Raw genomic sequence first — 6,000 nt, 5'->3', positions numbered from 1 at the left:
TTATAATGGTATCTCTGTAGGAAAGCAGCATTATATTATTTAAAGTTTAAATAGTTCAATGATTGAAAGATTAAATTATTATATATCTGTGGCAATTCTAAGTGAAATGATGAAGTCATGATTAGAATATTACAAGTTTCTGATACCACCGAATTCTGTTTCATAGATTGAATTTATCTGCATTGGACATATTCTTTTATCTTATGAAAAACTTAACTCAGTACCAGAACCTTTGGGAAGTCTCAGAATTATTAGTGAAGCAATTTTATTGACTTTGCATTACCTGTAGATGACTCTAAGGATATTTTCAGGGTGTTCTTGTTTCTTAATACGCAGACAAGCATTTTCATATAACAGATCATATAACACAAAATGTAAAATAACATACCTCGATATTTTATTAAAAATCCTCAATTTCCCATTGGCATCAGAGTTACTGTAAGTCTTTTGTGGATAGATTATTCCCTTTGCTCATTTAAAGAAGAATACAAATAAAGCATTAAAAAAATCATTCCAATAGAAGAGGCTTAAAAGATTTGCTTTAGCAAGTATTAAAACAATAGCTATCAGATAACAGTTTCAGGGTGGATAAATTCTTCTTGGGACCAAAAATATATTACTTTATGATCTCATAAAATGATATATTGTGTAGTCAAGTGAGAAAAGAGAAAGAAAGAACTTTTTCTTAATGGAAAGATTGGAAATCAATTCGAAGAAAATAACCTATACCTTTAATATTCATTGAATAAAATTTTTCCTAAAATTTAGAGAAAGAAAACTATTAGATTATTCCAGGACTTAAAATTATTAAATGCATATTATTTCTTGGCAGCCTTTTAGGTACCTGGGATATAGCAGATTACAATCAGACCAGTTTTCTGCTTTTAGTGATTACCTAAAGAGAAGAATACATAATATAACAGATGAATAAATAAACACATAACGTAATGTCATTTATTAATAGGTCTGTGAAGGAAAATTATGCCCACTAAGTGGATTGAGTGCTGGTTAGACAGAAGAGAACTTATCTGACCTACTTGAATCAAACAAGGGATCTCCTCATGTGCATAACTTACAGAAGCACATTTTAGCAATCTGTGAATGGGCAAAGATTCCCAAGATTTCTGAGCCTCGTGTTTGCACAGAGAATTTAAAGGCTAATGTGCTTGTGGATAACACATAGAAGAATGGTAGAATATAAGGTTTGGAAGAAGTGGACAGAGAGTAGGTGTGGTAGCATTTCAAGGCCAAATGAATTTGTAATTGTATTCTAAGTGAAAGGAAAGACTTTCAAAAGACAGCAGAAAAGTAACATAAAGAAGTTCCCTATTGTGTTATGGAGAATTGATTTGGGGATCCAAAGGAGAATTAGGCAAAAGCAGAAGTAAAGAATGAGTAGTTATTTTGGTAGCCTCAGGCGAGAGATCCTAGAGTTGGTGGTGATGATTAATAATTGTTTTAAATGAGGTTATATTTTCAATATACCTAAAAAATTCTAAATAACCAAATATGAGTTTGAAAAGAGAAGATTAAAAGATGATGATTGGAAAATTATAGTACTTCAGCTCCTTGAAAACTTACCTAAAATATCCCTAGAGACAGTGATTTTCTGTATGTGTGTGGGGAGATAGGGAGTTCCATTGTTTTGTGGAATATTTGGAGCAATTTGTGTTTTTGTGTTTTGTTGCCCTAGTGATTGAAAGGGCCCAACTGATACTTGCTTTGGTGGATATTTGTCCTTGAATTACTAGATGTCCTTCATTTGAGACAATTACACGTAATGAAGACTTGTCCTGTGTTTAGAGCAAATTTTCTGAGTTTAAAATTTAATTTTGTTCCCAGATCCAAATATAACATATTTTGAATTATTTTAATATTCATTGACATTTCCAACGTTACACTTAACATAAAAATTGTATTTAAAATATATTTACTGAGCATTACTCACTATCTTGGAAAAATCATCCCATTGAGTAGAAATGCTACTTATGGTCAATTGGAATCTCAATTACAATAAAGGTATTTTAGGGGCACCTGGGTGACTCAGTCCATTGAGCATCGGGTTTCAGCTCAGGTCTTGATCTTGCAGTTTGTGAGTTTAAGCCCTGCATCAGGCTCTAAGTTGACAGCTAGCTCAGAGCCTGGAGCCTGTCTTCAGATTCTGTGTCTCCCTCTCTCTTTGACCTTCCCCTGCTCACACTGTCTCTCTCTCTCTCTCTCCCTCTCTCTCTCTCAAAAATAAATAAAATATTTTTAAAAAGGTTTATCAGTCTGCATTTGTATACATTACTTACAAATATGTATCAGAATTCTTATGAGTCATTTTAACTGATTTAAAACCAAATTATTATGACAATTTGGCACATACAATGCAGAGACTTATTTGAATTTTATCAAAGAAGGTTATATAGCATGATAGTCATATATTTGTCAATTCATCTAATTTATAATTATATCAAAGCACTTTTCAGCATATTTATAAAATCATATGTTAAAATTATTAATATGTACCTATCCTCATAGTAATAAAGATAATTTCCAATATCTCTTCTCAAAGCATTACCATTTCTCCTGTAGATTGAGGATATCATTCCCTGCATTTAACTTTTACTATTTCCTACATATCATGCCCATTATTTAATTCAATATCCTTTTTCTGTCTCTTTCAGTGTAGAGATTTTCTATATATCTATCTTCAGTTTCAAAAAGTATGTTTTTTTTTTATCTTTGCTATCTTTTAAGAATTTTTATTTTCAAATATGTATTTTTCAAGTCTAGAATTTCTATTTGATCCTTTTCAAATATTCCTATATTCAATTTTCTCCATACTTTTAACTAGTTTTCAAAATAATAACTCTTATATTTTCTTTAACAGGCCAACTGTATTTAAAAATCTTTGGTACTAGGGGTGTCCACATGGCTCAGTCACTTGGGTGTCGGACTATGGCTTGGTTCATGATCCCACATCATGAGTTTGAGCCCCGCATATGGTTCTGTGGTGATCTCTGTGCTGACCTCTTGGAGCCAAGAACCTGCTTCAGATTCTGGTCTCCCTCTCCCTCTGCCCTCCCCTGCTCATGCTCTGTCTGTCTCTCTCAAAAATAAATAGGCATTAATAAAAACTTTAAAAATTAAAATCTTTGGTACTAAATTACCTAAGTGGATCATGTGTGAGTTTATTTTTATTTTTAGGTGTTTTTTTGGTTTTGTTGTTGTTGGTTTTTTTTTTTGTGGTTTTTTAATTCTTCTTTACTTCTGGCCTGTATGTTAGAATGATGAGTAATTTTTTATTTTGTAACTTTTTATAAATGTATAGGTCCTAGGTGAAGTGATCTTTCTCAAAAAATTATTCTTTATTTCCTTAACTAAGAAAAGTCATTTGAAAGCTCATTACTTTAAGCGAAGTAGTGACAGAAGTGAATGAAGGTTGACTTGATCTCAATCTTCCCACTGAGACTGCCTTGGGAGATCTGAATTCTAATCTCTGTCTCTGCAGGGCTGCAAGACTGCCACAATTCCACTCAGCTTAGGTTTTAGAACTTTATACTGAACAGAATTAAAAATGTAGTGAAAAGAACGCTTTTTAACGCTGCAGAGGTAAAAAGACATATTGAATGACTTCAAATATGTCATTTGTTTTTTTTCTGTTCCTAAAAGAGAAGGTCTCTGTTTATTCAAAACTTAAAGTCATAGCCCCTTATGAACGCAGAATTGAAATAACCAACAGGGACCATGAGGTTGCAGACAATTAGCTCGTCATTCTCATGTTCTCTCCCCAGAATCCTAGCTCTTTTCATCTTTCTTGATTTAGCCATTTCTTTTTAAAAACCTTTTTTTAATGCTTATTTTTCAGAGTCAGAGACAGAGAGAGACAGAATGTGAGCAGGGGAGGGGTAAAGACAGAGGGAGACAGAATCTGAAACAGGCTCCAGGCTCCCAGCTGTCAGCACAGAGACCAACCCAGGGCTCAAACTCAAGAACCATGAGATCATGACCTGAGGCAAAGTAAGATGCTTAATCAACTGAGCTGCCCAGGTGCCCCTGATTTAGCCATTTCTGATACCTATAAATAATTTATTTTGATATTTTGAATTTTAACTTTACTAAAAATTTATCTGAGTTTTTGTTTTGGTTTTGACCTTGTCAAAGATACACTGTCAGTAGGGAAGAATAAATAAGTGCCCAAACATAATTTTCAAAATTACAACATAAATTCGCCATAGTAGAAACATACATTTATTAGAAGACACCCTTTATGATGAAAACATATAAATATTGTATCATGTTTCATGGAAATATCTCCATTTTAACATAAAGTTGAGACTTTGCTAAAATTTTGTCTAAAAGTAACATTTCAGAAAAATAAACTTCTTGTGCTTTTTTCTTCTGCCCACTTCCAATCATCAAACCATTGACTACTAATTGAGATCTGTATTTATCAGTTTGAGAAGACCAAAATATGAAGTTAATGAACATAATTCAATATTCGTCAAAAATGGGGTAAACATTTCCTTTTTAAATGTGGTAAAATGATAATCCTGAGTAAGAAACTCTAAATCGGGATTTGAACTGGGATCAAAGCAGGTTTCTCATGTGTTCCCTGGGAAACAAACCAATCCTTCCTTTTTGTTTCAGTTAGCTTTGGTCAAACAATAATTGCATTTTTAATTAAATTTCACAATTTTCCAAAAAAAGAGAGTGTTAAAAGACAATTTATATTGAAAAGTAAATTATTTAAAAAATATATAAATTCCATTAATTGTAGCATCATGAACATATGTCAGGAAGACCTGTTTTTAAGTTAAACTTTTCTTTTTTTGCCACTCTGAGTGTTAATTGTATTGTGTATATAACACTTCATAACATACATTGTTTTTCACAAGGATATTGTCACAGTCTTTCAAAACACAAAAGGAAAAGTAGAATTGAAATGATTTTTAATGACTTAGCTATCATAAAATATATTATTTTATCAGAATTACGAAAACACTACATTGATAGGAGGAATTTACTGTAATGACTTCCCAAAGATGTCTACATTTTAATTCCCAGAAGCTGTGAATGCATTCAATTGCATGACAAGGGAGGAGTATAAGTGATATAAAACATATAAATAATAATATTGCTGATACTGTCATTCTTGTGTGTGATACTCTGTGGTAAGTAATTATTATCTACTTTAGTCATCACAGAAACCTTCTGAAAAAGATTACTCCTATTCTCTTCATTTCATAGGCAAGGAAGTGGAGGCTGAGAGGGCCTGAGCCACCCAAGTGACTTCCCTCTCCATAAAACACAGTTGTCAAATGATGGGGTCAGTATATGAATTTAAGCATTGTGTCTTTCTATCTATTATATCCTGTCCTACAATGAATATTATTTGTATTCCACTAGAAGTGGAAGTAAATCATGAACACTTTATCAAGTCAGAATTGGATATTTTATAAATATGAAATGACTTCACAAATATTAACATATTGACCTTTTTACTTTTCTGTCATGAGAGAATTCTGATAAATTGCACTTGAGATTCATTATTGATCTAGTCTTCCTTAAAACTCTTCCAGAATTTTGAAACAGTTTCTCTTAGAAGCCCATGTATTCAACTTTAATGGTCATTCAGAAGAAGGACAATCAGAATGAGAAACAAGACAAAAGACAGGTATGTTTCAGCATAGCAGAAAAACATGCTTTGGGATTGGATACTGGAGGTTGATGTCTCAGTTCGTAACTCTCACTCTTACCAGGGTTATATTTTCTCAAATAGACTATCACTTGGGTTCTAATTCAATAGATGTAAATTTTGTTTTTTATTACTTTATTTTCTTTCTCCTTTGGATGTTTCAATAACCTTTTAACCGGCCTCATTCAGTCTACAAATTTTTAATAGACTATGCACACAGAGTAATTATGAACATGTTCCAAAATTGTAAATTAAATCAAATAATATATTTGCTTCAAACCTTCTTCTCATATTTTCATGTAACTTGAGTACAATGT

Source organism: Suricata suricatta, chromosome 1 (assembly GCF_006229205.1).
Source record: "Suricata suricatta isolate VVHF042 chromosome 1, meerkat_22Aug2017_6uvM2_HiC, whole genome shotgun sequence".
NCBI lineage: Eukaryota > Metazoa > Chordata > Mammalia > Carnivora > Herpestidae > Suricata > Suricata suricatta.
The sequence above is the reverse complement of the archived record's forward strand: the minus strand, read 5'-3'. Positions refer to the sequence as shown.